The sequence below is a fragment of the Chlamydotis macqueenii genome, chromosome 4 (genome assembly GCF_036417535.1).
Source record: "Chlamydotis macqueenii isolate bChlMac1 chromosome 4, bChlMac1.mat, whole genome shotgun sequence".
Lineage (NCBI taxonomy): Eukaryota > Metazoa > Chordata > Aves > Otidiformes > Otididae > Chlamydotis > Chlamydotis macqueenii.
The window spans coordinates 14,732,512-14,744,601 of record NC_141559.1 but is presented as its reverse complement, the minus strand read 5'-3'; the positions used below and the strand labels follow the sequence as shown (position 1 = coordinate 14,744,601).

Sequence of the window (12,090 nt, the reverse complement as noted above, 5' to 3'; positions counted from 1 at the left end):
CATTTAAACCCATGTATGACAATATTTTCTTTGCACAACACAATATATATGTGGCTGTTACCTGAGTATAAATTAAATCAGTCATTTAAAACCTAAGAAGTTGTGGAATAGAAAGACTGTAGGAATTTAGAAATTAAATTATTTAAGAATTATTTCATACTCCACAGCCTTCAGAAGCTCTTTGCTAGCATCAGATTCTCCAACAAACACGTAGGCCGTTGACTTGAGAGGGATTAATCATTCTCAGCTGGGGAGGCAAAGTGACTCATAATTGCTGGTGCTGAACCTTAATAAAAAGTTGCTCATATATTTGAACTAATGCTGGATTGAAACCCAAAGGCAGTAATGAATTTCAAAACCCCATGGTGAGTTACAGATCTTCGCTTCATTACATCCACAGTTGGATTCTGCCAGTATGTGTGCACCTTTGATTAAAACAAACAAGAAACCTAGCTATAAAAATATGCAGGCTTAAAAATATGTAACAAGTCTTTGTATTTTAAAAAATCTTTTCTTGAGTGCCTTTCTATGATATATTTTTATATATGATACAGTATCACTTAAAAAAAAAAATTGACTGTTTGTGCTGTATTAAGTAGCAAAAGCTGAATGAATCCTTATGTCAGTTGCAGCATCCTGCACGTGAGTTTCCAATAAAGCATGTTCATGTTCCTGGATATAGTTTTTGCTCTTTCAGAGTATTAATGGTTTATCATCATTTTATGAACCCAGGCTGTAGCAAAAGCCGTCTGATCTGAATAGCAAACAAAGCCAACTTTGAGTTAAATCCTCACCTGCTGCTTAACTTTGAACTAAATGGATTTCTCTCCAGCCCTAGAATCTCTGTGCAACTACCCTCTGTGATTTTTATTAAGATGAGGATGTGCAATCTTCTAAACCTGTTCCATGAAAAGCTTCTGCTTGGATAATACCCCAGCAGAGAGGATGGATATGTGACTAGGTATTGCAGTTTAGAGTTACGTGAGGAAGAAAAAATGGAGGTGGGAGAGAAGGAGCAAATTTGCATAGTGTGGTGGACCCCGTAAACCTTGAGGACTTTGTTCTGTTGCACTGAGCTGTAATTCCACATCAAATGTCCTCACCTAGCCAGGAGAGCATGTGCAGAAGCAAGACTTGGACAGATGGCAGAAGTCTTTAGCGCTTATTTAATGTACAAGTAAAAGTGATAAAAGAACTTCACAGATCTTAAATGTGTTTAAGTACAGCACAGATATAATGCAGTAATAGAAGCTGTAAGCACAAAGTATTAAACACGTAATGATTAATTTATCTTTAAAAGAGATGAATGATGGAATTGTTTGGGAGTTTTGGGGGGCTTGTTTTTGTTTGTTTGTTTGTTGATTTTTTTTTTTATGTGGATGACTAATTTATACCATCAACAAAGCCTTGAACACCTTAATTGGCATAAATAAATTTCTTAACATGCTGATACACCTTTTCTGAAGGCACAACTGGAAAACTTGTTCCACAAATTTTTATATAGATGTAAAAATTGGCCCTTTTGAACAGTTCTATTCAGTCATATTTGAGAAAAAAACTCATGCTTCAGTAACTTTGTAGATGCTTGCATAGATTTTAAGTGCCCAGCAGGAGAAGTCAATGGAATTTTTTATGCAAATACAATTCTTTATGCATATGGATGTTGGCAGAACCCTATCCTAATTGCCTATTTTTAATGAGCTATGCAACAATGTTAGATAAAGTGTGATATAACTGTCCTTATTTTTTTTTCTGAAGGTCAGGAACTGCCAGATTAGTATTTTAAAATTATTTTTTGTGTAGTTGTTTTAATTTTATTTAAATACTAAAATCCATGGGGAATAATTCCTCTGAATTATTGGAATAATTCCTCTGAATTATTCCTCTGAGATGTTGGAACCAAAGATGGCACAGCAGTAAAGGATAAAGACTTTAAGGGGAAACCTCAGAAACAAGTCCAGTTCAATCCGGGACAGGCTTCGGCTACCTGGCGAGTGAGGATATTTGTAGACAATGAACACGAGGCATCTAAAACGTTTCAGATTGTTTTGTCTGATCCCATTATGGCTGCCCTTGAGACTCCAGCAATAGCAACAGTTGAAATCGTGGATCCTAGTGATGGTATGTGTCACTTCTTCTTCCCTTAGAATTTGTGATTGGGTGCAGTATTGTTCACTTGCAGGTCCTGTGAGTACCTGTGTACCTTATCTGTCTGCTCTGCTGTGTTCAGCCCTGTCTTAAAGCTTCACCTAGCTGAACGAGGAATTTGTATTTCTTATTAACTCTCTTCCCTGGCTAAATTCATATGCTGTATGTAATGTCATACAGTTGTTCAACCTTGATCCCTCCTTTCTCTCATCATATTTTTCTTCAGTATCTACAGTGTATATTCCTCAGCTGGAATATAGAGCAGAGGAAGATATAGGTGAACTGCTGATTCCTGTTAGAAGATCTGGAGATGTCAGTCAAGAACTAATGGTAATTTGTTCTACACACCAAGGTATGTTATCTAGCTAGGCAACAGATTATTCAGCATAATATTCATGTTTAGGTAGGAAACCAAGTGCAGTTGTCAGTCAGCAAATCTTGACAGTAACTTCAGCAGCTGGAACAAGTGATTTTTTGCAGGTGACTTATGTGTGTCTAGTTTTCTGCTTAAAGAGTGTTTTAAAACCCAAAATGTATGTACACACATATATGTACACCTTTTTTTGAAGAGGCACCATTTTTTTCCCTGCAGATTTCCTGCTGAAGAGGAAATGCCTGACCCTGCAGTGATTGTTTAGAAGAATCCTTTATTTCCCCTCTAATTTTAATCCCCGTACCTCTCCTGTTGTTGAAGATCTGAGTGATCATTACATGTTTTTGTATACCCTGAATGAGAACTGAGGTCCCCAGTGTGGGGTTTGACCTGTTGTCATTGTTTTGCTTTTTGACTATGTAGTTGGAAGGAGCCAAGTCAGGGTTTCAGTTTATTTGACAAGAACTAGTATTTCAAAATTGACAGACTGCAGGCGTTGAGTATCACTTTTTGTTTAAACGTAACTGCCACAGAAGACTGCATGAAGCAATGATTTCTCTTAATAATGCTTCTTATCTCATTTGTGAATCTGTGTTGGCAAACAAGGCTATGTCTGGAGTTGGTCATGAACCACCAAGAAGAGATGTAGATTTAGAACTAAACAACTTCTAAAACCAAATGAGATTTTGGGGTGTTGCTTAGGTCAGAGGCCAAGTATAGAGTTCAAGTCACAACCTTGTCTTCACTAGATATTCAGAGATGTGTGAATGTAGGTTTGTTGTGGTGCACTGACTTTCAGCACGGAGATGGTCCCTCAAATACAATAGTTAATACAGACTGTAATTGATAATATGATTCTTTAAGCCTGCTATGAACTGAAAAAATGAGATGACAGAGGAGAGAAAATATTATTTATTGTAAAAATACTGGATATTAGAAAATATATCAGATAACTCTTAATAAAAACTAAAATGTGCATTCAAAAATAGATTTAATAGAGATAAGGTAATCGGCATTTATAAATGAAAACAGGCTTAAGATAGAGATTAGTATTTATCCTAAGCAGTGAAATATTAAAGTTTTTATTGAAAGGGAAAAAAAATGGGTTTCCATAGAAGTCTTCTATCAACTAGTCATAGCTTGAGATACTGTCATTCTGTATGCTTCACAGGCAGGGAAAATGGGGGATCATCCTCAGTTCTGTGACTTATTTAAACTTCTGGTTTAGAAAATCCTTTTAACATCTTTTGTTTCTATTTTACTCTTACCTGTAAGAGTCAGCCTGAGTAGTTGGCAGGAATCTTCAGGCATTCAGAGGTCATCTGTTCCTTCATCAGTGACTTATAACAGCTTATCAAAGTTTTCCTCTCTTTTTGTTGTGTATTGACTTGCACTTGTTGTGCAAGTTACTTAAGGCTGTTTGTCCTTGTAGGCTGTCAGCCTGGCTGGTGTTAATAGTGGTAGCCATTTACCCAAATGCACAATTGCTGTAATTGTTATGGTCTGTGTTTTTCATAAACTTACTGCAGTAAAATACTCTTTCTCAAAGTTTTAAACATGATACGCATGGTAAACATGACAGTTTCTCATTTAGTCTTTCTCAGCCTGCTTAATAAGTGTCTGATACATTACTAACCCCTGTTCGTAGTAAAGGAAGGTCATTGGAAACTGTCAGTCCCTTCTGTAAAACTGGCTTTAGGCTCAGTGATAAACTGAGCTCTGGAAAATACTGGGTAGCGAAAAATTAAGAACTCTTTATGAACCATAGTCTTTTATTCTAAGCTTCCATTTCCCCACCTGTAGGAAACAACAATCATGACTTCTAAAGCTTTTCAGAGTTCTCTGAATTTCCTCAAGTGCAATAGAAGTGCAGCGTGTTAGATGAGTGCTAGGCTTTTGTGCTGCTGTGGTGGCGGTTCTACTGAAGAAGATACTGGCTATTGTGCTACAATAATGTTGCTGTGGTATTGGAAAGATTCTCTACATTGTGTTAATACAGATTAGTAGTAACATGCCACACAGGGAAAATGTGTCAGGCTCTATTACTACTGATAGCAAGATAAAGCCTGCTGTTGTTTAGGTGACAAAAGTAAAGGAGGCCATGTATTGTATTTAGCAGACTCTGTCCATTACTTAGTAAAAGCAGCAGGTATAACGTGTCTCCAGGGTGTGCTGCTTCATTCTTGATGGGTATTCAGAGAGGTGGATAAACTGGCACTAGTTTGAGACAGTCTTGTGATGTTTGATCTCTTGTGCTAAACAACGGAATCTGTTTAAACCCAATTTAATATTGACCTTTTCCACGACCTGGATTGTGCAACGTTTTGTGTTCTCTATGAATAACTAAAGTCAGTTGACCGTGCTGGAGAGAAAAAAACAGCTTGTAACCCTTTAATCTGCCACATCCATGCTTTGAAAACACTTAAAAAAAAAAAAATCTAAAGTCTTGAAATTCTGCAAATTTTAGGGAGAGGGGAAGGTATATTTAGGTATATATTTTGTTTAATAGTAAACTTTTTAAAAAATTTCTTCCTTGGTTTGCTTAACAAAAATATAATGGAAGAACTATCCCATATCTTATGTCTATGTTAGGCTACGTAGTCACAATTTTTGAAATGTCTGTTTTACTTCAGATGGTAAGGTAAGCAGCTGGCTCTGGAAGATCTCTGTCAGTTGCAGATAAGATCAAAAATCTATAGATAAAACACGTTATTTACTTCATTCAGGAGTATGTAGTTTGTTTTTTAAAGGATAAAAAAACCCCTTACATTAAGTGGTAGGCAGGTGCATAATAATATTTACATAAGTTGACAGTAGATATTACTGGGATTTGCAGGGGAAATTGATAATGCTTGCTTTTTTTTTTTTTTTTTTCCTTTGCAGCTGTTACATTACTGACTGTAAGTCAGTCTGAAGAGTTTAAGAGCTAAATATATATGTGCACAAGAGCAGACCAAAAGAGATTTTTTTTTTTTTTTTTTTTTCAAAAATACATGTGTTTGTATCTAGAACCTGCTTTGTACTTTGGTAGCACTGAATATCGAGTGGATGAAAGCACTGGTTACGTGGAGATTCGTGTCTGGAGGACTGGAACAGATCTGTCCAAAGCAGCTTCTGTCACGGTGCGTTCCGGTAAAACAGAACCAGTGTCAGCATAGGGTGAGTTACTCGTAAAAGTGTCGCTCAGGTTGCTTTAGAGTATGTGAGCGTGAAAATGGGATATCTGGCATTTTCTCTTATTAATCTTCAGTGTATATAAGGAGTGGAAAAGTTAAGTAAAAGACATCACACATGGATTTATCAGGTAGGAAATGTGATATTTGTATCCCAGCTGTGTGTGGCAAGGATAGCTTTGCTAAACCCACTGACTTCTTGATGGAGATCGCAGAATGGATGTGAATAAAATGATCATTAATTTACTTGCACCTTGACTGATGGCAGATATTGGGAGGAACAGCTGGAGTGAAAGAGAGTGTTGTCTTGATAGCACTGTGTTTCCCTGGAATAAAACTGAATTTACAGCATAAATCTGCAGTTGCCTTGAGACGATGCTATCAGTACATTAGCCAAAGAAGCTCTCTTTATATACGAGACCTGGTGTATCTGAGATTTTAGGGTCTCTCAGTTACTATGGAGAAAAATTCTGGAAGGCACCATGTTCACACACCACCAGTGTGACCTCCAAGGATTTCTCTGTCCAACAGTGACCCAAAATACCCAAAATCTGGTGACTGTCTCTGTAAAACTCTATTTTTATTTCTCAGCCCCAACAAAAAAAATCATTTGCCTTATCAGACTTTGGGAACGCTTAAGCTAAGCAAAATATTACAGTACTGTTTAAATATGTTGCTTGACTTGCTAGCTGCTAAAATAATTTTAAGTAGTAGTTATAGCTGCTGGGTGTCAAGGAAATCAGTTGCATTAATGAGAATTTATCTGTTCAGCCCAACAAATTGATGACACACTGGCAAGAGGCAGATAAGGATTCAGAAATTTTTCATATTAATCAAACTGAAAGCAAAATTGTATTTTTTAATATGTATGTGATACATAATCAGATTTGCTAGTAATGCAATATGTATGATTAATGGAACAGTTAATTAACTTATAAGGTACATATATGGAAATTGAATTTAACTACAGTTACTGAAGAACAGAGAAGTAGTTAACAAAATAGACAATGTATGTGGTGAATATGTGAAGACTCACTGTTCAGGTGAAGAGATAGTATTGGATCCTACAGAATTTTCTGTGTTGTGTATAAAGTAGCAAACTAATGTTGCATTTCTAATCTACTTATAGAGGTTTTTAAAAAATCACTTCTGTTAAAGCCTAGTTGTGAGATTTGGAAAAAAAATATCTTTGAATATTTTCCTAGTTTCAAGTACTTAGTTTCATACACACACACAAAAAATTAATATGGTTGTATATGAAGTGCGTATGCACACAATATTTGATTAAGGAAAGAACAAAGCCTGTGCAAGAATTGTAGTTCTTCATGATATGCTGAGGAGCTGAGCAGGGAGGTCAGCTTTTATGTTCCTTGCCTCTAATCCAGAGGCTGCATAATGATGTGTAAAAGAAAAAGGCACAGTTGCTTTTAAGTATGTAAACTTCAACATACAGTGACAAAGAAGGGAAAAAATTGCTGTCATTGCAAGCAACAAGTAGAACATTTAAAAGGGGATAGGGAGGAACACTGATTAAAAAAAATGCAAAATCATGGAAATAGAATCTCAGTGAAACAATGGGACACAAGCAGAAGGAAGAAGTGAAGTCGTCATACATGTTCCGGTTTAAATTTAATAGTTGCATGTGCACACAAAAAAGGTTATTCTGAGTGTTTTCACCTACTCTCAGTCTGCCTGCTCCTTTTAGGGGTGAGACAGTGGTAGCAAGCATGATTTTCAAGCTCAGTGATCTAGCCTAGTGTGAAATACTTTTTCTTAGGGTACAGCTGGAATTATTCTGGGACAGAAGTCTACTTGTACAAAGGTAAATAGCTAAGTAAAACCTCACGTATGTAGTCCAGAGTTGAGCAAAAGGGTTAAATGTCTGTGCACATCAGATCTGTTGTGTGTTTTTGAGGCTTTAGCCTGTTACTCTGCAATTGAAGGGATCTTTAACAAATTTTAATTGTACTGATGGCATAAAGAGTAAATGATGATCCAGATATGTATTTGTGTGTGTGTTCATTGTAAACACTGTATGTTCATTGTTCTGAAATTTGTTTGCATGTGACAAAAATCTAAATTAAATTTTCTCCAGGACCGTGACAGAAACAGCTGTAAACACATTTCACAAATGTACAAGTGAATGTTAACATATAGTAGTATCTAATCATATAAGTCTTGTTGCTTCTCGAACAGCTGGAGTTGGTTACGTGGGCATCAGCCATAACCTGGACTTTACACCGGGAGTCAACATGCAAGTGTTTCGAGTGATCATCCTTGATGATTTGGGCCAACCTGTTCTGGAAGGTCTGGAGAAGTTTGAACTAGTTGTCTGCATGCCTGCGAATACAGTGCTTGGAGAGCCTAGTAAAATGACTGTCTTTATCAATGACACCGTCACTGACTGTGAGTATAAAGGGGGTGGAGGGGAAAGATTTTTTTGAAGGGATTTTCCTTTTAGTGTTCTAAGTGCACTTAGAAGGTGGAAAAGTTATTTTGGCAGTAGCATAAATTACTATGTGTATAGCTGTTGTGATATATTATTTACCCCAACTATATTGTGAAGATTAACAGCTGTGTGCTACACCTCAAGTTGGAAGATAGGACTATAGTGCAGGTTCTTTATTCTGGCCTGTCTTCCTTCTCATTATGTACTTGAAGCTACTGTTTTGGATAAGTTAACACGATAGTGGAGCTGTGCCATGAGCTACAAGTACATTTGTTTATGCCTGATGCATTAAGCCTATTTGTTGAATGAATACTAATTTTGAAGGTAGAGAAGCCATAGAGATTAAGCTTGTTTTCCCCTAGGAGTTATTTGAACACCGAAAATTGTAGGGAGCAAAGTTTTTCAAAGAATTATGCAGATTGCTGTTGCATGAAGCTGTAACTCTATTGTCTCTTCTAGGAGAGCATTAAGGGGAAAAAAAAAGGTAGGTGTAAAACTTCAAAAGTGAACAACACTCAACATAGTACCATTTACAGGTTCTTCAGCACTTGCTAAATAAACCGAGCTGACTCTCAGCCGTTTCAGGTTTCTGTAAATTCACTGCCCTTCAAACACTTAAAGAAGCTATATTGTTTTAGGAGGCTCATTCTTAAACAGAACTGAAAAGCAGTTACAATTTCACTCTGAAATATTCTCTTGTTGAAGTCAGTGCAAAGTATGATAATTGACTTCACTGGAGATGGAATTGTGGCCATCACCCCTTTTTTGTCCTTTTGATATATTGAACCTACTTCCTCTTTGCATCAAAGGTAAGAGAGACCACTTTATAGAAAATAATCCCACAGCTCTAAAGTAGCTCAAGTTCTATTTTTTAAAAAAATCACCAAGTCCTAGCTACTGTGAGAAGACTGGTGACGGAATTAGTACTGAGTTAGCAATTAGTTGCTGTAGAGCAGGAAAGTATTAGAGCTCATCTAGATTCTAAATTAAATGTATTTTAAAGGCGTGTGTAAATCTGAACCTTCTTCAGTTTATTGTAAAAGGTTAGCAAGTAAAATGCTAAGTTAAAGAAAACTACTTTTTTTTTTAAAAAAAAAAAAAAACAAAACAAGGAGTGCGGTTACTATTTTCTGCCAATGTGTGAGGGTCCTTTTCAACTTGCATAACATGTTCTGTTGCCAGTACCCAAAGTCCAATTCAAAGAACCAATGTACGTGGCAAATGAAAAAGATGAACAGCTGATGGCCCTCATTTATCGAAGTGGTGACATTAACCATAAATCCACAGTACGTTGCTGTACTCGCCAGGGTTCTGCCCAGGTTATGATGGACTACAAGGAGAGGCCAAATACAGATGATTCTCTGGTGGTGTTTCTCCCAGGTAAGCTTTCCCCATTGGAATTAAAAAATAATGTGTTACTTCTGTCTGACAAGTGATCTGATGGTAAATAAGAGCTAGACTTCCAGGACATTCTGGAAGTTGTTATGCCAGTTCAGCTTCTACAGATGAACAAGGTGGCACGGGACTATTTTAACAAATAGTTTTGTGACTATGACAGCAGCACTTTCAAAGGCTTTTATGGCCAAAGTTGGATAATAAGGAATTCAGTAATATTTACCATCCTTTGCTACTCTTTAGAGCATAGCACTTGTTCCTGAGAATAAGCAGAAATAATACTGATGCCTTCAGCAGAGGAGAATTAGAGCAGCAGGCTCCTTGCCATATAACACCCTGCTGAATGCCGCAAGGGATGCTGCTTAGTTCGCATTGTGGCAGAGTCACGGAATTTTTCCTTAGCAGAGATTGACTCAAACACAACAACAACAACAACAACAACAACAAAAAGAAGTGCGCTAGTCAGTACTAGTCTCTGCTTCTGTGTGCTTGAGACTCTTTTCTGTGGCAAGCCTGAAAAAGTGAGGAGTTTTTGTTTTGTTATTTTTTTTCTCCTTGTCTTTTGTACTCCTGTGAAGATAATGTCTTGTTCTTGCTTTGTTCCTTTCTGCAGGAGAAACTGAGAAGTGCTGTTTGGTAACTCTGGAGGATGATGAGGAAGAGGAGGCATTCAGATTGGTGCTTGGAACACCACAAAGTGATTCCACATTTGGTGCTTCCATTGGGGATCAAAAAGAGACAGTGATCAAGATTAAGGATGAAGAAGACAGTTTTATGTTAGTTGTTGATTATATTGTAGCTGCAAATGGGAAAATGGGACTAACTCCATTCAGTGTTTGGTTCAACAATTTTCAAAGTACTCAGTACTGAGTTTTAAAAAAAAAAAAGCTGTCAAGTATTTTATTTTTATATTTTGAATTTACACCCTTTTAATCTATTCAGAACGCGTCACTGGCTCTGCCTTTTGTGGGATAATGGATACATTCTCTTGTTTATTTCATTCCTTTTATTGCTCTATATGTGTTCCTTTCATAAGAGTATCATAAATTTTACTAAGTTGAAAGAATCATGGATGCCTTGGGTCAAATTCACAAAAAAAAAAAAAGGCAAGAAAAAGAAAGAAATAACATAACATAACTGATAATGCTGTAAATTGGACTCCTTACAAATCATAGAGAGTCATTTAAGAAAATCAGGTTTATCCCATACCTTTGAAAAGGGATTAGAATAAATAACTTGTAACTACTCTCTTCGAAAGCTAAACATGTTTTATCTCTAAATATTCCACTCTAGACTCAACTGAAGCAAACACCAGGAGATGAAGTATACTCATTTTAATAATAGCTAGAAACTTGTATCTGAATTCCAGTTTCAAAAATATTTCACTTTGATTATTCCAAACCACAATCGATAAACCAAATAAATTTATAACCAGATAATCACTTTGAATTTTCAGGTTTGTTATCACCTTCTCATTTTCTTTGGACTATCCACTCTCAGACAAGGTGTTTGCACTTGTTCTGGTTAACATGAGTAAATGATTATTACTTTTTTTAATGTTCAGATTTTGTCGTGGCTTTTTTTTTTTTTCTCATCTAGAACCATTGATTAAATTCTCTGAAATAAAACACAGCATTCAGGAGCCTCAGGAACCTGGAGAAATTGCACTAGTAATAATCCATGTTATACGCCTTGGTGATAGCTCCAAAGTATCTGTTGTCAGAGTGCACACTAAGGGTGGCTCAGCCACCTTGGGGGAAGACTACAACCCATTGTCAAAGGTAAGGACTTCACTGGGTATGGGGATGGGAAACATAAGTTTGAAAAGTGCCTTCCTGTGAATGAATGCTGGACAGGGACCTGAATTATTTTTTTGACAACCAAACAGTAAGTTCTGTACTTCAGACTAGGAGTCCCTGCTTCACTTTATATGTTTTGGAATGGGATATTTGAGTATTGTCTGTTTTTGTTTTTCTGCAAGTTAATTGTGGGACCTGTAAGGGACTGTATTGGCATTGGATTGGGCATGAGATCCTGCTTGCTCTGGGCCACTTTGAACTTCCTAACTTGGAATCCAAATTCAGGATTTCTTCATAAGAATTAAAGTTCAGCCTAGTTCAACCTAAAGTTCAGGTTGTTATCTGCCCAAGTCATGTGTTTGAGCAAACTTTGGTTCTTGAGCTTTTTGCATTCAGGTCCTCTGAGGAGGCAGAGAGTTAGGATATTGTTATGTTAGACAGCTTAAGATGATACAAGAATATGGTCAAATTCCTGGGTCTTCTATTTTAAAGCAGTTGTCTAGATTTATTCTGCTTTCATCATCCTGCAGTATGGGAGAGACACCTGCCCTGAGCACTTACAGTGAGGAGTTGCCAGTGGTGGGACGCTATTCATAGAAAAGCCCACTCTTAGGAGCTGGCACCCAGGTCCTCATGTCTCCCAGGAAAGAGTCCAGGCCTCAAGGTCACAGACGCATATTCTCTTTCTGTGACCTATGGCATTTAGATTTTGTTTTCCTCATAGTGACATGGTTTGATGGAGTGTGACCATCA

The 12,090-nt window shown here is 36.9% G+C and overlaps 1 pseudogene; it reads left to right on the top strand.

Annotated features, from left to right (window-relative positions):
• Nucleotides 1-12,090, top strand: part of LOC104487792 (FRAS1-related extracellular matrix protein 2-like) — a 44,381-nt pseudogene that overhangs the window by 19,599 nt on the left and 12,692 nt on the right.